The following is a 23,483-nucleotide window of genomic DNA, read 5'->3' as shown; positions in this document are numbered from 1 at the left end:
AATGAAAAAGACCAGAGTTCCCACCGAGGAACCCCAGGCAATCACTCACAGGAATTCTTTGAGTAGCTATTTCTTAAAGGAAAAGCACCTTCTAAACCTATTGCTAATGTCTCCTCTCATACATTCAAAGAAGACTGCTCTCCTGAGGTGAGGAGTGAACAGTGAGTGCTGACCATTGTTATTAGCAAGAGTCTGTAATGTTAGGTGTTCTATTGTGTTATTTTGTATTTAATATTCTATAAGTCAATTATTTCCCATCAAGACTGGTTTAAGATAATCTCAGCAATGCAGGAGGCTGAGGTAGAAGGATCAAAAGTTTGAGGTCAGTCACAGAAACTTAGCAAAACTATGTTTCAAATAAAAAAAAAAATAAAAGATTCTCTGGGTTCAATCCTCAGTAGAAATAAAGAAAGAGAAAGCAACAGACAAGGAGTAGTTTAAAACTTAAGATACATAAAAACTCTACCTTCGCAATTTTCTGCTCAAAGTGTTTTCCATTGCATACCATTTCCCTTTCTGTTGAGTTCCTATCAACCTGTCAAATCACTTCAGACATCACTTCCTCTCTGAAGACTTTTGATTCACTCACCCCTCCAGGAAAGATAAATATGACCCTTTCTAGGCAAATTCTTTTACCTTATGCATAATTCTGTGGCTACACCCATGCACAACACTATTTAGTAATTTCTGAATTACATACCTGTCTTCCTATTATATGTTATGTGCTAGGAGAGCAGAATCTGTATCTTCTCATTTTGGTATCCCTAGAATCTAGAACAGCATCTAAGCAGTACCAAATACATGGTTTCCTATATCAAATTTGAGAGTTTCCTATGTTGAATCGAGTCCCCTGAGTAAGTTCAATTATCTAATAAGAAACACAACCCTGTTACCAGCTGACCATGAACTGTTCCCCACAGCAGTGATTTAGAAATAGCTTGCATAATTTGTTAGTTTTTTAAAGGAGGAGCTGAACAACAACAAAATCACCATGGAGTCTTAAGAACTAGTAAAACAGCAAGTTGTGCAAAAGCAATGATAACTAAAAGTTCACTTTTAAACACAAAAAAGTCATAGAAACAAATGACTGCCTCAATACCCTCTTTATCCTTCATTCTCCTGCCAGGTCCAAATTTTGTCCTGCCTGACTGGTATTTTCCAAGGCACACATCCAAAATGCCTTGGCCAGATGCCCTAGAACACTGCCTAGCCTCCCTCCAGCATCTGTCCTGGTGCCCATCCTGGGTTCCAACCAAAGGTCAAATACATCCATCTTTCTCAGCAGGGTGTGGACAGGTCTGCACCTGTAAAGAATGCTAGAGGAGTCATCAAGAGAGGGTCTTGTCAATTTTTCTGCTTTTCCTCTTAACCGGGACTTACTAAACAAAGACCTCTTACAGGTGACCTCACAGTTCAATAAAATGTCATTTGTCTGGCGATATTTGTGGAGTAGATTGCTAAAATGTTAACTGTGTTCCGGGGACTAGTGACAGTTTCCTATTTGAACTGTTTCACATCCCAGTGCAAGTCAGTGTTTTGTAAGAGCTAAAGCATTGATAAAGTCTGGAACTAATTTGAACCAGGTGGCTCTTCCAGTGATTTCTCACATGTACTTGGGATAACAGAATATTCATTTTTCCAATTAGAGAAAACTATATAAAACACACTGACTTGAGAGCCACACATACTAATTATCACTAATGTTAACATGCAAAGTTTTAAAAAAAGATATTGAGTAGTCCTAACTGTGAAGATAGTTGGCTCTGAAATGCAAGGAATAAGTTCAAAACAAGGGAAAAATTCTTAGAGTGGAAGATTTGTACTTTTCTCAGTATGGTTATTCCCACCCTTTTTCATCTTTAATGTGGTTGTGGCTATAAGAAATCATATTTCTAGGTCCAATTTGAACCTTACAAAGCTAGCAACACAAGGGAAACCCCTCAAACTTAGTCTTGAATTTTGGTTGCTTTGAACCATCTGCAAGCATCAGATTGATGCCTACTGATATTTTTGTTCCTTGCTGTCACTACAAATGTTCTTTTTTTCAAACATAACAATACACTGTTTTCCTAAAGCACAGCCACTGACATTTGAAACATGGAGAGAGACTAAGGTCTAGTGAGGTCCACTCTTCTGAAACTGTGATCGGCATGTGGTAAATCAAGTGCAATTCTGCTGCTCCAGTGATGCAGTAGGACAGAGCAGTGAATGGCCTGAGGCATCAGTTCCCACTCCAAGGATGCTGATTCCATGCCCATCCTGATTCAGACATGCCAGGAACACACAAACAGGTAGGAATGTCAGCACCCAAGTCATGTCACACATGAGGAGGCTGATCAAGCTGTGCAACGCCACCAGCACTCACTACCCAATAAATTAGATCAGATAAGAGCACACTTCAAATTGTGAAATGGCAGGATTATTTGATGATTGTAACATATAAGGAGAATAAGTTAAACAGGCGCTATGGCTATTTACACTGAAATTGGCAGGAAATCTATCCCATGGCCTTTTTCCCTCACCCCCTGCACCACCACCACCACCACCACCACCCACCACCACTAGGCATCAGGGGAAAAATGTTTTGTATTTTTCAATTCTGAATGTTTTGTAGCATAGATGTCACTGCAGAAATATTGAAATACAAGCCAAATTTATCTAAGTAAGTGTACTCTTTAGATTTTTTTTTTAAGCCCAGTTTGCAAGAGGGTAGTGTGTTTGTTCTCATGCAGAGAAAATCATTTCTTAATTATATACAGCTTTGTCAAACATGTTTCCAAGAAGGAAAATCATCCAAGTTGATGTGATATAGTTCTCCTAGGCCAAGAAGTAGCAGAAAAATACAAAACTGATGCAACACTTTGAAAAGAATAAGAAAGGACAGCCTAAATTTTAAATAAAATTTTATAAAATTAACTACATCTTATTTTGCAGTGGAAAACATCCAGTGCTTGAACTTGACAAAATGAAAATCACCTAGAGGTCTAACTTTATAATTGACTTCAAGTATCCTGTATTGACCAGATCACCAAATCCATTGTGATAAACATCAAACTTAAACATCAAACTCTTGCTCACCAATTTCTGGGGCCATCTTGGTTATAGGAGAGCTCCTACTTTTCTCCTCATGAGTTGGTGATTTGTGAGAGCATTTATCAGTAATCTCTCCCAGATTGTTTATATTTAGAGAAGTAAATTTTTCTGTAAGCAAAAGAACTCAAAGTAAACCCTAAAGATAGAAAAAGTTTGATGTGACAAGGATAGGAAATGATATTCCAGTACACAGCAAGAGGAAATCATAGACTGCACATCCCAAGTAAAGCAGTAACCCATTAAAGACAGATGCATCCAGTAGCTCTCTCAGACTTCTCACAGAATGTAAACCAGAGAAGGTAGGTGTGTCTGTTTCTGTGCAACCACTGAAAGGGAAACTGGGTGTTACTATCACTAACATGGACACAGGATCCAGAGTTAGAAAGAGATTGGCCCAATAAAATTGCATCCCCTTCATGAGATGCCCATTGAGACCAACCATACCTTCATCTCAGTTATGCTCAGAAAATTTATTTAGTCTTCAACAGATTGCAGAGACCTGGATCAGAAATGTTACTCTCCTGCCTGTCAACATACATAAACATAATGTTCCTGATGAAAAATCAAATGATTATATATAAAACTATCTTAAATATTCAACTTTGTGCTATTCAGCAAACCCACTCCATATTATTTCCTTTATAACTGCTTTTAGGTAAAGCAGAAAAAGCAGAAATTCTAGACTTCCTATAGAATATAGCCAAGAAACTTGTACAGGGAAGGTCAACTTAGAATTACAACCTTTCTTTTGTACCTGCTCATAGAAACATAAACGTAAGAAAGTGGTAAAAACATAGATATTTGTAGTTGAATATTAGATGGATGCTGTCAAAATACAATGGGGCTAGCTGAACCAATGATCATGGTGGAATAAAAGGCACATGTGAGACTAGCCAATATACACAAATCTTCTCCACCATTTGCTAAACACCTATCATATTCTCTTACATAGAGTAACAATTTATCATCACAATCAATTCAATGTTAAATGTATGTAATTCTCCCTATTATACAGACCAGGACAGCCCACCAAGTCCTCTGTCTGGACTAATCCTCCAACCAGTGTGTTATCAGACAAATAAGGACTCCTTTGTTGAGATTATAGATTTTATAGAGTATGGACAAGACATGTGGGAAATGGAAAAATTATGGAGCCAGTTGAAAGATGGGTAATTGCTAGGCATTGGGAGATAAATAGGCAGATAACAATAGATTTTTAGGGCAGTAAAATTACTTTGTATGATATATAATGATAGATACATGGCATTATATGGTTGCCCAAACCCATACAACACGAAGAGTGAGCCCTAATGTAAACTATAGAAATAGGGTGATAATGAAGAATCAATGCAGGTTTCTCATCTGTAACAAATTCACCATTGTGGTGGCAGATGCTGATAATAGGGAAACTGGAATATGTGGGGGACAGGAAGCATGTGGGAAGTGTCTGTTCTTCTTTTAATTTTTTGTGAATTTAAAACTACTCTTAAAATCAAAATAATTGTATAAATTCCTACCTAATAGCTGGGCATTTACTCTTTATTAAGAAAACATAAAAAGATAAAATAACAGATTTTGAGTTTTATTAATTCTCATTACAGTTAAATGCCTTAAAGGAAAAAAATAATCTATGTGGGAATCTAATAGTAGTTATTTAGTCTCAAGGCCCTTGTTGGTTCCTAGATATATCCAGGAATCTTCCATTAGTCCAAGGACAGAGAGATGAAAACATTACCCTATACTCTGCTACTTCCCAAGGTAAATTCTTAAAAAGAAAAAGTAACACATGGAGCACTAAGACGGTCATCTACTCTGCCTGCAGGAGTAAATGCCTCAACACACCACAGCACAGGTGAGTTTCAGTCTATGTAACTTTGGAGAAATATAGAAAATTTGAGGAAAGTCCAGAAAAGAGCAATGAAGATGATAAAAGAGTAAGAGAAAGTAAGAGAAAACACTGACAAATGACTTTAATTAGAATGGGATAGAAAGGACTATGGGGAACTTAATATTCTACTTGAAATATATCAAAGGCTATTTATAAAACATGATCACCATAATTCACAATTCCACTGAGAACAAAAACAGAAGAAATGGGTTTATGTGAAAGCACAATGAATTTAGATGAAATAGAAAGTAAATATTTCATTGTAAAAGTTGAAGTCACTAAGAGTCAGCACTTTAAGGAAATTCTGAATTTTGCTTTCCTGCAGTGCCTACTCATAGTCTGCCTGCTCTTCCTACCCAAGTTAAACATAATATCCTCCAAGAATACCTTGATTCTCTACTTATATGTTTGTGTTAGTCAGCTTTTCAATACTATAACCAAGACATCTAACAAAAACAACTTAGAGGAGGTTAAGTTTATTTGGGTTCACAGTTTTAGAGATTCCCAGGCACCCCTATGTGTGAGAAGGGTGCCCCCAGAAGCTCTCCTCAAAGGAAGTTTTACTTTTATACCCTTTAACCTATACTTGGTGTAGTCTTGTCAATTCCTGAGATACACTTAAGTCATCATTCCTATTGCCTTTGTGTAAAGTACTTAACCTCTCTTTAATTGAGTAATCTCTTGAACAACCACACCTTTCTTGGTTCAGTTTTATATGCTTTTTTCTGGTCAAACTACAAGATTTTTTAAATCCTTCAGCTCTGCCCTATGCTCCTGATTCTGAAAGTAAAGCTCACTAAAAACTTCCAGAAAAATCCATGGCACTTACAGAATGCTGTGCTGCCTTGAAATTTCCTCAGACAGATTAATTAGTTCATTACCTTTAAATTCAGCCTCACATAAAGTCTCAGGCATGGGTGAAATATAGATAAGTTCTTTGCTAGAATATAACATGAGTGAACTCTAGTTCAATTCCCAAAAGGATCCTCATTACCCTCTGAAACCTCAGGAGCACAGCTTTTACTGGCTGCATTCTGTTCTTCTGAGCTCCTACCAGAATCATCCATTAACATCCATTTACAACATTCTAAAGCTTCTCCAGCCTGCATATCCAAACTTCTCCAAATTCCTCCTGCAAACCAGCTCCAAGGCCTCTGAACCACATTGTCAGTTCAATCATAGCAATGACCCTACTTTTTCCTATCAATTTCTGTGTTAGTAAGCTTTTTATTGTTATGACCAAAAAACCAACAAGAATAATTTAAAGGAAACAAAGTTTATTTTGGTTCACATTTTTAGAGGTTCAGTCCATGGTTGACCAATTTCATTGCTCTAGACCCAAAATAAAGTGGAGCATCATGGCCTCAGAGCATTACAGAGGAGCTGTTCCACTCATGGTGGACAGGCAGCAAAGAGAGAGTGGTAAGGGACCACAAGGAAGATGAACCTTTCCAGGGCATGCCCCTAGTGACCAAACTCCTTCCATCATAACCCACCTATCACCCAGTTAGTTCATTCAAACTAGGATAGACTTATTAGGTTATAGCTTCCACAATCCAATCATTTCAACTCTGAACATTCCTGCTTCCACACAGGAGCTTTTGGGGAACATTTCATATCCAAACTATAACAACACCGAACAAACTTTAGCAATTATCGGTGTTAAAGGCAGGAATCGGGATCTGGTTCATGTTCCACAGAGTCAAAGAATGAACACTGAGAATGACACTGAGGTAAGCAAACTAACAGGAATTTTATTAAAAAGGAAAGTGAGAGAAAGATTCAGAACTCCAGGTGCAGCATTCCTGAGAGGGGAAATAGTGTCCTTCATATCTTAAAGCGCTCCTGGTGCATAAGGAGAAGTGATAAACTCCTCTTGATTGGCTTTTGATATTTCAATTGTCCTCTGATGGGCATGGCTAGACTATGGATTATGCAATTGCTTTCAGCAAGATGGAGACTTAGTCCTTTCTGAGAAAGAGGAACTCTTCTACACCACATCAGGACATGTTAAAATGGCTGGCCTCGTGTTTGCCCTCTTGTCAACCTTTACTGTCCCTTCCCCACTCTACACTGCCTATCCTGTTCTATGTCATCATTATCATTACTTGTTAAAATAAAGGCATTTGTGCTTCACCCCTAAAATTGCATTTGTGATAAGCTGCAGGCTCATAGGCACCTTTAGATGCAATGAAATAAACACTATCACTCCCTGCTCTTACCAAATAAAAAGGCATCCACACTTCTCTGGGCACAGGACACTGTTCTTATACCACAGAATTTTATATACTTCACTTGAGACTTTGATCAGACTTTGAAATTCCCACAGTGCCTAAGGTGGTGCCATGAAGACAGATGGAAGGTCTCAAGAAACACCACCTTTAAACTTTTCTCTAAAAAAACCATATGGTCAAATAAGTTGTCTATGGGTTTTCATTGAATTTATAATTTCATATGTATTTCTTTGCCCTCTTCCTCTGCATAAGTGACTCTATACCTTTAAGATCTTCTGATCTATGCATATGAAATTATTCCAAATAATAATTAAACCTGACATTCAAAACAAAGAAAAGAAAAGAAAATCTATCTCTGATGTATGATAATTCCTTCCCATAAGGTTTATTTTTTCTCATTAGAGTTTTGGCATATGTCCCCAAGACTATATTCCAAAAAAATGGCAGGAAAGGAGCCATATTTTTTATTTATTGTTTATTTTCCCTAGCTCTGGCAGGGAGGCCAAGGAGGTCAATGAGCAAATAAGAACCTGGCATGTCTGAAATCATGCTGGTTACAGTTGAATTCTGGGCCAGAAACTGATCTGGCAAATTATTCTATACACTCACCCCCTTTCCCCAATAAGCTTACTTATTGACAAAGAAAAAAAAGAAAAAAAAAGAAAGAAAGAAACCGCAAGAATTTACAGCAGCAAAATAAAGACCCCTTAATGGAAAAACTGGGGTATGTCTCTTGGGCTTCAAGTTAACTCAAGCTGACTAAACAAAGGTATTTTTGAGATTGCACACCCAGCACTGGGGCAACATATCATAATCTCTCAGATGTTTAAGAAGCATAGTTAAAACTCTACTTTCCTCCAAATGAGCCCTACAGTGATTCTTCACATTACTGTGTGTGTATGTGTGGGTGTGTGTGCACGTGCACACCATTTAAAAAAATAAAGTACAGTGAATTTTTAAATAGCTACATCCTGGATGAGCAAGAAAATAAGGAAGGCAGAGCAGAACATAGAACAAAGGACTTCAGGATTTCTGAATCCCACAGCTGCAGTACATATCACCCATCACCATACACAGAGCAGGTATAATCATAATCCTAAAAAAAAAAAATTCCAGGTCAAAGAAATCTAAAAAGTGGGCTTTTGAAAATTTCCTTACATTTTGACCCTTGTTTATTCCATGCATTTTTTTTCCTTTCCCACTATCAAACAATATACGCCCCTTATTTACCTTTACTTAGAAAAGAACACATAAACCAATGCAGTGGCACAATTTAGTAGTCAAAAAGATTACATCCATTTCACTACACTCTATTCAGGAAAATTAAAGGTCTGTTATTCCAACTGCGGCATGGAACGCTGTCTGAGACTGACCAAGCACAACATATGAAAAACTATGAGTCCACTTCATCTAGGAACCACAGCAAGACACAACTCTGAGCTGTAAGCTCTGCCCTGCAATCACACTGGCTCATAACTGTGAAATATGATCATTATCTCATGGAACTGATCTAATTTTGTACTTCATGCCCTAAAATCAAAGGTTTCTTTTGAATACCAAACACAAGGACTGGAACCAAAAAAAAAAAAAAAAAAAGATAATAATTTGACAGCACTTTAAAGCACAGCTTTTTTTCCTCCCTCCTGTCACACTGAATAGCACCAACTGACAACTACTCCACAGGCGAATGAATGAAAGAAGATGCATTTGCTGAGCTGAGGAAATTCCACAGATAAACGAAAGCCAAGCACTGATATTAGCTCGTTAGTGAGCTTAATACACAGGACACAAGCAGCATATTTAACAAAAATCTACAAAGGTATTGGAATGAAGCTGGATTTACCTATGATGAAATTTTTTTTCTTAAGTACTAAGGGAAAAATATGCTTATTTCTTTAAAAATGTGGATGCTCAGGCTGTACTGATATGTTTATATATTTATAGATATGTATATGAAAGCTTCATTAATTTAGGTTAATAAAGAAAGCTAATATACTGTGATGACATTTATTAACATCTGTGCTAAAATCATGAACAAAAATTATATATAATGCTTGGCCAGAGACACTTAATTTCAAATACCATGAATAGAAAGCCCAGAGAAGATGTAGAATTTTTCCTCGTCAGACTTATTTGCAGCACTGGAAATAAAAACAACACTTCTATACATAATGTTTAATTCATTAACAGTTGACAGGATTATTAAAGAAAAATATTTAAAGATGGGCATAATATTAAAATGGAATTCTGCTAAAAATTATTCCATTTTATTTTCTCATCAAAGCAAGTCTTCTGCCTAATCCCATAATTTGAAAGGATAGAATTAAGGTCATTCTCTCACTTACTGAAATCGTTAAAAATGCCTTCCTTGGCATCAATATGCCATCATTTCCATAGGAATCACTCTGCTTGCTTATTTGTTCATTTTCTCAATGTCACCACTTATTCAGAGAGTCCACATTCCATATTTGATCCAGGCTTCTGAAGATTTTTCTGCTCTCCTGAAAAATGATCTAGTAATCACTGAAGGAGCCAGCAACATAAAAATGTGCCTGCAAAGCTTGAGCCCAGCCTGACCAGGCAAAGGGGGACAAAATCCATATGTGCATAACAAAGTAAGAGGGGAGGTGCCAGGGGCTGCCCTTGGTGAATATCCACTCTGTGCTCTTCCCTGAGTGATGTCTTCCATACACTAATTTAACTCACTGCAGTGTCCTGAGTCAGGCTGTGATTATAACTGCCCTGGGAGAGTTAGGGGAGCTATGGGGCTGAGGGCCTAAACAACTGGCCAGAAGCCAAGCAACTGGGTGAAGGAAATGCAGTTCAGGCCTGCAGCTGTCCCACTGCTAGGGACGGGACTGTGTCTCATTAAAGGTCATATGTTGAAACTCCAACCTCCAAAATGACTGACTGTAGTTGAAGGCCTTTCAAGGGGTAATGTGGGTCAAGGGAGATCATAAGGGTGGATCCTAACCTGACAAGGTTGGTGTTCTTAAAGGAAAAGACACCAGAGGGGGTCACTTGCCCTCTCCCTTCTTGAGTGATCAGAAGAGTGGCCATGGGAGGATGAAGCAGTCATCTTTCTACAAGTCAGGAAGAGAAAAACTGAGTTCTGCTGGATCCTTGATGTTGAACTATCCAGTTTTACTTGAGAAAATACATTTCTGTTGTGGGAGCTATCAGACTGTGTTCTGTTGCAGCCGCCTGAGCACACTGCTCCCTCTCCAGCTCTTCCCTGCCCTCTGCCTCTTGGGATAGAAGGTTCATTCCCCATCAATTTCAGCAGCAAAAGCTTCCCTCTGATCCTCCTGGTCCTTCATTGTTTCCTTATTAGCAGCATCCATATGAATGAAATGTGTGATTCTGCAGGAGGCTCATCATAATTTAACAGGAATTAATGTCCTCTTATTATAAAGAACCCTACAAGCCGCTGCTTAACAGTCAGCAACAACTGAAATTAATTCGTGTCAGATGAACATCAAGAAAAATCCATTTATGACCCTGAAGTCATGAAATTTAGCATAATTACACATGCTCTTGTTTGGGTAATTTTTTCTCTCCTCATTAAATTAGGTGCTTACGTTAGATTTCAATCTGATCAGTCCTGACTAGTTATATTTCTGTAATCAAAGGCATTTCCTCTCAAATCAACCCAGAGTGACACAGGCAAATTACAGTAAATGCATGAACTGAAGCTAAGGAACAAGCAACACAGTAGCTAGAAACAACACATCATGGATATCAGATAAATCCATTCTAAATATTTATTCATGATACCTCGCAATAAACATTGATTAAGAACCTGTTATGTATTAGACAGTATTCTGGTTGCTTTGGAGGTGTAAAAAGTGGAAAGACAGAATTTTAAGAAGTTCTAAAAAGAACTGTGCCTACCTGTGTCCCCAGATCCTAGTATACTGTTTGGCACTTACCATTTACTCCATTTCTAATGGGAAATAAATCAAACACATTGTCTCAAAATCTCTCCCTTAACTGAGACTAGTCAATCTCCATCTCCCTTTCTATTTTAAACACACAATCTGCCCCTTCTAGTCACTTGCAATATCTCCCAAAGAATGCTTCTATACAATAGAATCACCTGGCTTAAGCCTCTGTAGGGAGGGTACCATGAAATTGATGTCTGGTAGTTCGAATACTTGAGTTTCACCTTCAAAAATGTTTAGACTCCCATGACCCTTTATACTGTGATGATTTCCATGGTCAAGTTTCTAGCATGTTACAAAAAGAAATTTTAAAAATCATTGGCCTGATAGTTTCATGAGAAAACAGCCTTCCCTATACTCATACTCTGTAAGATAGATTTCTTGACTGACCAGGAAAAGGATGCAACTGGGGCCAGCCTAGCAATTGTTTAGGAGGAGACATCTACCAAGACATGGAAGATTTCAGTCACCTGTTTTTCAGAGGCACCTGGAATCTGAACAGTGAAGAACAAAACTGATTTACTGCTACTAATTTCTGGAAAGCAGCAGAAATCAAAATGCTTCTCTAAACCAGGCCCACACAGAGTATCTTATTGGTAGGATCCAAGTAAGTTATCTGGGGCTGGGGAGATAGCTCAGACAGTAGAGTGCTTGCCTTGCAAGCACAAGGCCCTGGGTTCGATCCCCATCACTGCAAAAAAACAAACAAACAAAAAAAAAACAAGTAAGTTATCTGTCTCTTTTAAAACAATTCTGGAAGCTCACTGCAGTCTGAACAACTTCCATGCCAGCAAATTAATCATGGTCAGAAAGCAAAGATTCCAGATTATACTCAGGGAAACGAGAAGACTGTTCCCTTGGTTACTCTAATTTAGGAGGCACTAAGGTATTTATTCATGAAAGGAACACTTAGTTAGGAATGAATTTTTAAGTACTCCTTATGTGATAAACATACAATTAGGGAGGAAGTATATAAACTACTACCAAAATATGCTTTTATCAGAGCCTGGGGTAACACGAGGAATCAGAAACAAAATAGATCTCATTCTCTAGACTACTAAAACAGCTGATTTATCAGAGAACAAGACAATCTCCATGGGAACATTAAGACAAAACCATGGAAAGTATAGAACTTTACTGCTGCTTGATTAAAAAAATAAAAACTGAACTCTTAGTGGAGACTAGAGAGGATACGTAAGAAGCACTCTATAAGTCAAGAAAAACAAACCAAGCATGAAGCTTTTAATTTTTTAGATTTTACAAGAATAGGACATATTTCAGACTTTACCCACTACTGACATAAGACATATTTCAAACTTCAAGAATATGTGTTGAAATATTCAGTGTTTCAAAATGCTCAAAGGTTTAACTAGGAACTGGAAAAAAGCTCAAAATGAAACAATTTTGTTGAAAACAGATTGAAATACCACTGTTTTAGAAGATTTAAATTTATGTGAATTGCCTAAGGATGCAAAAATTTGAGCCATTTTCCTACCTTAACTCCTTATCCAGTACTTAAATAAATATTTTTTTTCTAAAAGTTCTCCAATTAATGAATGGTCTTAATATATGAACTGGGGCCTTGCTCCAATGCCATCCTTAGATGCCATTGGAAAGAGTATTGTATGAGATCATGATATAGAAAATTAGTACAAGGGCTTAGGAATAAGTGGACCACAATGAATTTCACATTACACAGTTGCTATTCTAACAATAATCCCCGGTACATCCTCAATGATAGTTTGTTCCTTTACCATACCTGGTGATGGCAAACCCCATGATCAGCATGATACATGCTCAAGAGGAAAAGAGAAAACAACCTCTGTACATGGAATAAACCATCTGCCAAACAGGGGATCTCTAGCTAAGTAGAAATGGCCATGAAGAACACACTGGAAGGGGCAATGAATGTTTCCAGAGATACAGAATCTCTCTCTCTCTCTCTCTCTCTCTCTCTCTCTCTCTCTGTCTCTCACACCACACACACACACACACACACACACACACACACACACAACCCTTTGCAGAGATTTATTGTGAGGGGTTGACTCACATGATATGGAGACTGAAAAGTCTCATGATCTGCCATCTGCAAGCTGAAGTCCAGGAAAGCTGATGGGATAGTTCTGGTTCAAATCCATATGTCTGAGAACCATGATAGTCAATGGTGTCAATCTCGGTGTCAATCCAAAGGCTCAAGTACCAGGACTGCCCATTTCAAGGGCAAGAGTAGAAGCATGTCTCCAGTCTAGGAGAAAGAGCAAATCTATCCTTCCCCTGCCTTTTAATTTTGTTTGGGTCCTCATATTGCAAGATGCTCACCAATCTACTCAAATGCTAAATCTCTTTCAGAAACACCCTCAGACATATCCAGAAATAATGTTTTGCCAGCTATCTGGTAAAATGTCTGGCATAGCCCAGTCAAGCTGACACATAAAATCAACCATCAGAGGAATCAAGAAGCAGCTGCCAGTAGGCAGTGTCAACTCCCATATGGGCCCTGATGCCATGATCTTCACACAATGGGGTTAGACTGTGACCAAACACAGACAGGTCAGGCTAATTTTCAGTGAGGAACAGTACTTGGAATTGGACAAAGATGGATCATCAACTGTAAGTTATCCAGGGTGGTTTATTTGGGACTGCATTCTCCCAGCATTCTTCCTCCTGCCTAACAGAATTAATAACTCCTTCTTCTGGGCCTCTTATACCCATTTAAAGGTTCCACTAGTATAGCACTTGTATGTGTAACGAACATACACTTTGACATCTGTCTCTCTAGCTGCAAATCTCCTTCATGACAGTAGTCATGTTCTTTTAATACCTGAAATGTAGCACAGGGACTGGCCAGAATAGACACTTGAGGTTTGTTGAATGGAGAAACTAATGAGTGAATTCTTGAAAGTTTCAAATCCTTTATTTGTTTTGCTTTATAGGATAGAATCCCTAACAAACTTTTTCCATACTTATTTTCCAGTTCTCCTCAATATAGAATTTCCCCTTCTGATGGAGCAGACTGTTGCATCCAATTCTGACCTGTGGGCCTTTTACAATGCCATTGCCCTGGCTGAGAACACACATGGACAAGGACTCTACCACCTCTGCAAATGGCAATTCTGAATTTAAAGGTTCACTAACTCTTTTATTTTATCTTCCTAGAGTGTACCTGGCTCTCACTTCTAATCTCCTACTGTAATTGTGGTCTGCAATATCCACCTGGCATGCAATAACACACTGTAATGATTTGTATCTAGTTTGCTATTGGGGGGGCCCTTTCATATATTCCAAAGGGCGACCTTCCTTCTTCTTCTGAATAAGAGGAAGTAAGGCTGGATCAGAAAAACAGCCAGTGAAAGAAAAATCTACAAATTAAATCATTTAAGAAGACATTAAGTGGGAAAATTGTGAATGCTGGGTAAATAAAAAGAAGAAAGAAACTAAAAACCAGTAGAGACCCATACCATCAGACAACTTACTCCAGGAGCACCAACTCTTCCACTTGTTGCCATTAAAACTGTGTTTGTCCCCCCATTTTTCCCTTTTGCTTGCTTTCTTCAGAGATGGAATACAAGACCAGACCTCAGACTCTGAGGTGTGCAAGTTGATATCACAATAATGCCAATTAATAGCTGTATAAACAAATAACAATTTTATTCACTCTGTTCTTCCTTTTTTCTAAAATGACATATTTCTTAATGTTGAACTATCTCCTAGGGTAAATCTTAATTGGAGAAACATTTTTCTGTATTTTTATTGGCATATTATAATTGTACATAATAGTGGGATTGTTAGATATTCCTCCATGAACATGATATAATTTGTTCAATATCATTCCCCAGTACCTCCCCTTCCCTCTGGTCCTCCCTCCCACTAGGCCCCTTTCTCTACTTGTCTCCCTACTATTTTTTTGTGAGATGCTGTCCTTTTTTTCCCTTTTTACTCTCTAGCTTCCAAATATGAGAGAAAACACATAATCCTTGACTTTCTGGGTCTGGCTTATTTCATTTAACATAATGCAAGGATAATGTATTTTTTATGTCACATTGTTGGGTTTAGTTACTAATATTTTACTCAGTATTTTCACCTGACTATTTGTAAGTAAGAATTGCCTACAGTTTTCCTTATCCTGAGCTTGTTCAGTTTGGCTGAAAGGGTTATTTTTAGCCTTACAAAACAGTACAGATTCCCTGGCTTCCTCTTCCCTCTTCCTATAATTTCCTAGACTTTTTGTAACATAGAGAACACATATCTCTTCAAAGTTTGATCAACTGGCCTGTAAACTGGGTGGAACTGAAAGTTTGTTAGTGAAGAAGTTGTGGTGGGGTGGAGGGGAAAGAAAAGTAGAAAAGTCTGGACTTTTGATTCTACTAAGGCCTCACTCCCAGTTTCCTTCGGGACTTTCTCTGTGTCTTTGTTTTTTGAAGTTAAGTAGGGCATGACAAGGTGTGCGGTATTTGGTGTGGGGTTTTGCTTATTTTCAGTGTTATCTATCCTTCCTGGGGTACTCTGAGCTTCTTAAAACTGTGGTTTGTGTTCATCATTAATTTTGAAAAATTCTTGACTAATATTACTTCAACATTTCTTCTGCCCTGATCTTTCTTTTCCTCCTGCTATTCTAATTACACATCTTTTATGGAATCTTACCATTCTTGGATTTTTTTTCTTTAAAAAATTTATTTATTTTTAGTTTTACAGACTGCATTTTGATTCACTGTACACAAATGGGGTACAACTTTTCATTTCTATGGTTGTGCACATTGTAGATTCCCACCATTCATGTAATCATACATGTACATAGGGTAATGTATGTTTGTTTCATTCCACTATGATTTCTATGAGACATAATGATATAAATTAATGACTTCTATTTGTCTGATTCCCCCACTCTTTTTCATTTTACATTTCATTTTTGGAAGTTTTATTAACTTGTCTTCAACTTTACAAATGTCCCCCCTTGTCTATGTTGTCTACCTGGGAGCCTTCTGAAGACACACTTTCATTTTCATTTCTGTGTGCTTTATTTTATGGTTTCTTCTTGTTTTTTTCTTAAAGTTTCCATATATCTCTGCTTAAATGATCAATATGTGCTTTTGTGTTATGCAACATTTTTAATTTTTTATTTTTTTTTTATTTATTTATTTATTTTTTTTGGTACCAGGGATTGAACTCAGGGGCACTCAACCACTGAGCCAATCCCCAGCCCTTTATTGTATTTTATTTTGAGACAAGGTCTCCTGTGTTGCTCAGGGCCTTGCTAAGTGGCTGAGGCTGACTTTGAACTTATGATCCTCCAGCCTCAGCCTTTGAGTACTGGGATTACAGGCATGCACCACCACGCCCAGCTGCAATTTTTCATTAGTATCTTCAACATGGTAGCCACAATCATTTTAAATTCTGCCTGATTTTTGCAAAATCTATGTCAAATCTGGTTCCCAGTATTGCTTTGTCACTTCAGAATTTTTTTTTTTCTTCTTGCTTTTGGCATACCATGTAAGGTTTTTTAGAAAGTCGGACATATTATCTGGGAAAATGAGTAGTGAGATACTGAGGTCTTTAGTGTGAGAGTTTATATTGCTCTGAGATGAGTTGTGTTTAATGTTTATTATGGCTATTGGTACCAAAGGCTTGTTAGGGCTCATCTGTTCCCCCTCTCCCAGCTCTGGGGCTCCCCTCTACACTGTTCCTCAGAAAGTCTGTGTCTTGCAGCTTTTCAAGCAGAACTGCACTGTTATTTTTACTGGAGGTTTGTCCCTGGAGTGGTATGTGAGGGGAAGAAGGTGTTCTCAAATCTCCTAAGTCTCATGTCTTTCATGAGCCTATGGCTCAGGGATGTGGACTTCAGAAGTCTCTCTGTCCTTCTCCAGGGATAGAGTTTTATTTCTAATGCCTTCTTTGTCCTTTCCTGGGTACCATAGTCCCAGTTTATATCCTTGAAGGTCTCTCCCCGGTTGACCATTGCTTTATCTGTTTTCTCCTTAAGAAGCAAGGCTGCAATGAGCTGGGAACCAAGTTCCCTTCCCCCAGCTGGAATAAGGGTTCAGAATTATCCTCTGGAGAAGACCTTCCTCCAGGAGATGAGGCCTTAAGAAAGAGTGTGGAGTGATTCTTGGTGACTGCTCCACCCTACCTCCTTTCAGGCCACGGAGGAGCTTTCTTGGATCTTCCCTCTGAACACCTGGTAAGGTCCCAGGGGTGAAAGCTGTGCAAGTGAGCCATAAGAGCTTTTTAATCTCCTACTAGAGTGTACTCAATCTCTAGCAATTCATCAGAATCAAAATGTCCCTACCAGTTTATGGCACCTGGAAGTTTCTATTTTAGGTAACCAAATATCAACAAAAGTCAGTTTTCAGTTTGTCCATGTTTTTCTTGAATGATAGTAACAAGAAATTCCAAACGATTTGTTTGGAACTGAAGCTAGAATTTTCTTTCTTTATGGTTTTAATTTTTTCAGGGCTCCTATTTCTTCCTGGGTCAATTTTAATAATTTATATGGTATCCAGATTTTTCATTTCCTTTGGATTTTCAACTTTCCTAGCACATTGTATCTCCTATCATTCTCTTGGTAAGTGTGTGAATGTACTCATATACATCTTTTAATTCTACAAAACCTGAAATTATATCTTTTTTGAATATTGTTGATTTGTGCTTCTCTCATATGTTGATCATATTGGTTTATTTCATTAACATTATATTTAATTTCTACATCTATATTCCATGTTCTTATTTATCTAGCATTTAAATGTCCAAGTTTCAGTTTCCTGGCTGTGAAACTGCATAGAGATACTGTTGAAGAAGCAAATAAAAATGGAGTAGCATTTATTCAAGGCACTTAAAATGTAGTCAAGGGGCTGTTGTTAAATCAGTGTCAGACATCTCTGTAGCTTTACCTTTGAACTGGGCTGCCTGAACATGTGCACTCAGATGCATATTGACATTTGGACTGTGCCAAACTGCAGTTCACTAGCTTTTGTTAATCATTTGTGAAAACCCCTAAATGACCTAGAGATTGAGACAACAACCCATCTCTTCCGCACAAGACAGCTCGACTCTTGTTAGCACCAATCACAAGTCCTGACAAGCAAATGATGTGACTGCTACCAGCTACCACCTTGTGGTTTTAAGCTTTACAAATAGTTATCATTTTGTAAAACCTCGGAGCACATTTTCAAGAATGGTTGAATCTGTTTTTCCAGATTGCAACTCTAATTAGTGACCAATAATTGTTGTTGTTGTTGTTGCTGTTGTTGTTGTTCTCAGCTAGGTTGATTTCATTATTGGTAGCAGTACTTTCTTCACTGGGATATTTGTAAGAAAATGCATATTTGACAAAAAAAATAAGTAATGCACAAATGTCAAATGATATGATCATCAATTGCCACAATACTTTTAATTTTAAACATCTTTATTTGGAATTCTTTCTGGCTCGTGAACAATACTTGCCATTTCTCACTAACCTTATCTTCTGAGCGTTATGCCTGCTTGTTGAGGACTGTGATCCACAGAGAAAACACTTAAAAGAACATAGTCAAAATCAAAAACACTTTCCTTCTGTGAATAAGAGATCCAAGACTAAGACAGTTAAAAAGAAATGGCTCTCAGCTGTTTCAAGCCACCCTTTGGACCTCCTATGGGTTTCTTTGGCAGTGCCTTGGCAACTTAATAAATCACCCCTTGGCATTTCATAATAAATACCTAATGAAGTTACACATCTGCCTTTTTTAAAGTTCAATTTACACTCATTTTGCTGGGTAAAAATTCTGGCACTGACAAAAGGTCACTTCCAGGAGTAAAGAAAGCTCCTCCACTGTGATGTGCATTCTCTTCCTGACAATCTCAGAGGTGTTAGGCAAGAGTCAGGAGAAGTCAATGGTCTCTACCACTAAATGGGAACGTAGATCCCAAGTCTATTACCAAGAATATCCCTGAAACACAGCAGGCACAAGGAAACCCATATCAAACTCTCTCATTTTTCCATACTGTTTCATTCTTGATGTGCCTCCTGTTGGCCAGATCTGTTTTCCCAATCACACATCCTATGTCTACAGTGGGTGCACAGATGGGGAGTGTGCAAAAAGTGTGGAGAAGCACCCCTGAACATCTAGACCATCTGTGGTTGAAAACTGATTTGCATCAGTGGGTATTAAACAGAAAAGCTTCCTTAAATCACCACCACTTAGCCAGCTCACTAAATCAACCACTGCTATCCATTCCTGCAAAATACAAACCCTTCCCAGGGCCAGAAGGGAGGGTTATGGCCAGTGGGCAATTCTTGAGGACATCTCCTTTTATGCCCCCAACAGTTGAGTCCTATGTTTATCATGCATCAGTTGTGTTTGTGCCCCAAACTATATATGCCAGTTTTACTTATTTTTTGGCTTGTGAAATATTTAATTCGATCGAATTAAATATTTCACAAGCCAAAAAATACTCCTGTGAGCATAAAGAAAATGAAGTTAAATGAGAATCAAATTTTTAAAAATCAGCCATCAAACTAGATGTGGGCAAGATAATCATAAAACTTCATAGGAATATAGTTAACTACTTCTATCAGTATAGAATTCTATATTCACATTATTGTGTTTTCAATTTTCACCCTATAATTAAAAATCTTCAAAAGAAACTGCAGATGACATAGGTTTTATGCCAGAAATATGATACAAAATGTCAATCATTGGAACTTTTAACAAACTAATAACTAAACAAAAACCAAACTCTTGGTCCTATATTATAAGACTAAAGAACAAATTGATAATTTTATCTTTAAAGGTATGCATATATGAATTATATAATTGGTAATCCATGCTTTTGTTTAATTTTTTGATTAATGAATAACTATAGATCCTGATCCCAATTAAACATGAAGGTTTCTATATAGGTTCATTGAGCTGTTAATGCTCATGAATTCTTATGTCTTTATTATGTTTAACTTACCAAGAATTTTCTTAATATTTGTTTTTAATTATCACTACTATCTTATAAAGAGAGAGTATATTTTTTATAGAAGGAAACTTAAGAATCAGTGAAATTAAGAGTCAAACTCAGAACACTGCCCTTACTGGTATTTTCAAATGGATATGAAATAAATTTATTGAGAAGCAGCCAACGATTTCTAAATGAAAGAACAGAATAGAATAGACATAAAGATAATCTTTAATGGTTAATTATTTGTTATGGGTTGAATTCTGTTTGCTTCCCCAAAATATTGGAGTCCTAAATGGGTAGGTACTTGCTGCTCTAATAGACCTAACAATGTGACCTGATGCGAAAACAGAAGCAGTGTGGTGGGGCCTTAATCCAATGACTGGTGTCCTCAAAACAAGGTAAAATTTGGTCACAGAAACAGAAATGCACGAGAGAAAAAAGTGTGAAGACGTGGGGAGAAGAAGCGAGTGACTGAAGTGATGTACCTACAAGTCAGGTGAAAAGGGGGAGGCTGGCAACCACCAGAAGCTGGGAAGAGACACAGGATTCTGCCCTAGAGACCTCAGAGGGAGCACAATCCTGCCCACACCCTCAGACCTCTCACTTCCAGAGCTGACAGATTATCAATTTCTGTTATGTCACCAAGTTTTTAGTGCAATGATCATGGCAGGCCTATAAACCCCTGCAATATCAATCTGGGAAAGATTTTGGTACGTGTGTGTGTGTGTGCCTGTGTGTGTGTTCTGGATCACAATGTAAAATCCAATGCCTACTGCGAACTGTGATCAAAAGCAGTTTGTAAAGCAGTGTATACCACAACACAGTCAAATAAATTGTCACTGATATCTATTTGGGAAATCCCCTCAGGACAGAAGGCAGGCAAAATTTACAAAAAAAAAAAAAAGTCTGGGAAAAGGAGAAGAGGTGGCATGTTTGTGGGTGGAGTGTGTAAGGCAGTTCCTAAAAACAACGAGCTTTTCTTGGAAGACAAGCGTGAGGAGCAGCACAATTAAACAGAGTAGCTGGTGATCTGGTGATATGCTGTGTGAGACTGGCCATGTGTTTCTTGCAAGAGAAAACAAAAATAGCTGGTTTTGGCAGGTATTTGGGGAAAAGGTTTTAGCCAATCCACTTTGCATAAGTAAAAATGATTTAACCCAGCCAAAGCTTCAAAAGAAAGTATGTGAGGCGTGTTAATGATATTGGGAACTCCATCCAGACAGGGAGAAAATCAGAGTAATGGAAAAGCAGACCTTCAGGGACCCATGTGCTGTTGACAGCAGACGGCAGAAGATTGCTTAATATTCTTACACAATTAAACTAATTCCCTTTAAGCTTCCTTCACATACCATAAACAAGATCCCCCTATCCCTTAGAAATTAACTTTTAACATCTGGGCAAATGTATTTCTTAATGCCCAAATCCCCCCTCCCCAGCCTTAAAAAATCCCTGTTAAAATTTATTTTTTTAAAGGTTGAAACAAAAAGCACTTTGTGACCAGCTTCAGCCTTGCTATAGCCTAGTGTATCATACATCAGTGATACAAATCAAATGGCACCAAATTCCTGTGATACAGGATCACAGTATCATTAGCTGAGAACAATGGCATTATTACCCAATCTTATTTATTTCTAAAGCTATGTAGTCAGTAAAGGTAACAAAGGGACAACAAAACAAAACCTAAAGACTTACTCTGTTACTAAAAATCAAGATGACCAGACAGGGGAACCTGCATGGTTTTCTGCTGAGCTGCCATCACAGTTTTTCTGCAGGGCCCTGGCTCTCTTCCTCTTCTAGGCTAGGTGAGGCGGCTCTATACCAGAGTCTCACTGGCCACAAACCACTTTTTGATGTTATCCATGCATATGAGCAGGACTCCCACTGCAGGTTGGATGAGAAAAGTAGATGGACTTATATTTTTGCACCACTGGCTGACATAAAATCCCTGTATGGATGATGGCAAAGTAGGTGAAGAGGAAGGTTGATGGCAATGGAGATAAGGAATCAAATCCTGGTTGTATCTGCTCACACTTTATTGTTGTACTCAGTAGCTTCATGTCTGTGGTCCCTCAAAATCAAGTCAATTTATGATTATTTTCATCTCTTAGAGTTTCTGAGGATTAACTCTATAACTGTCTGGCTCTCGGATGTGCACTATTTCTCCAGGACTATTCAATGCAATCCCACTTACACCACCCTTGTACGTAAGGAAGCTCCCACCTTGCCCTTCTGTAAACATTTACAGGGTCTTGACTATGCTGGGGACAGACTAGATGTCGGGGGTGTAGGGGAAGGGGGTGGTTGGTGAAAGGAGCCTGGAAAGAAGCACGGATGAAAAAGCTAGCATCTCCTCATCTGGGTGCACTATAACACAACTAGCTGGTCAATACGAACACAGTAGCAGAAAAACGGAGTTCAGGATGATTCTGGACACAAAACTGACACTGATTGTGTGCATAGGATGTAAATCAGGGAGGAAGCCATGCGAAAGGGAACAATTTGGAAGAACAGTGGAAAATGTGGTGAATCAGGAGTGCAGGACTCATGGCAGACAGCGTGAGAGAACACTGGTCTGGAAGATTGTGATCCAACACCAGTTTTGTCTTACAAACCAGTTTTGTCTTACAAACTCTAACGAACAACAAGCTGTCATATATAGCAATTAGCTGATGGTCAAGCAGACAGGTCACAAGGTTTCAACACATTCTCACTGAGCACCCACAATTACAGGTCAGACTCTATGTGCAAAATAATGTCAATGCCATGAATCCATTCAAGTGTCTACTTCAACAAGAAGTTGTTTAGTTTTACAGAAAAACAAACAAGAAACTGGGAAAGGACAAAAAAGAATTATATCTCAGAAAATTGTGGGGGAAAAAAAAAACTTTAGTTCTCCTGAAAATATTTTAACTAGTAGTATTAAGCAGGAAAGTGGCTACTATATACCATTTTTAGCTGGGTCAGAAAGGAAGTGGGGTCCATTCATTCATTAATTCAGCATTCAATACCTACTATGTATCAAGTTTTCTTCCAGTCAATATTTTAGTCAGCTTTTTCGCCACTGTGACTAAAAGACCTGACCAGCAGAATGGTAGAAAAGGAAAAGTTTATTTGGTGTCTCAGAGTTTCAGAGGTCTCAGTCCATAGAAAGTAGGCTCCATTCCTCAGGGCTCAAGATGAGACAGGACATCATGGAGGAAGAGTGTGGTGGAGGGAAGCAGCTTACATGATGATCAGAAAGCAGAGAGAGAGAGAGAGAGAGAGAGATTCCACTTGCCAAATACAAATATAAATACCAAAGGCATGACCCTAGGGACTCAACTTCTCCACCATACCCCACCTGCCTCCACAACCACTCAGTTAATCCCATTAGGGGATTAATTCACTGATTGGGTTAAGGCT

The 23,483-nt window shown here is 38.1% G+C and overlaps 1 protein-coding gene across 2 annotated transcripts in view; it reads right to left on the bottom strand.

The window, feature by feature from the left end:
• Fat3 (FAT atypical cadherin 3) overlaps positions 1-23,483 on the bottom strand; it is a 595,529-nt gene that overhangs the window by 423,707 nt on the left and 148,339 nt on the right. The window lies entirely within an intron of this gene.

Source organism: Sciurus carolinensis, chromosome 11 (assembly GCF_902686445.1).
Source record: "Sciurus carolinensis chromosome 11, mSciCar1.2, whole genome shotgun sequence".
In the NCBI taxonomy this organism is placed as follows: domain Eukaryota; kingdom Metazoa; phylum Chordata; class Mammalia; order Rodentia; family Sciuridae; genus Sciurus; species Sciurus carolinensis.
The sequence above is the reverse complement of the archived record's forward strand: the minus strand, read 5'-3'. Positions and strand labels throughout refer to the sequence as shown.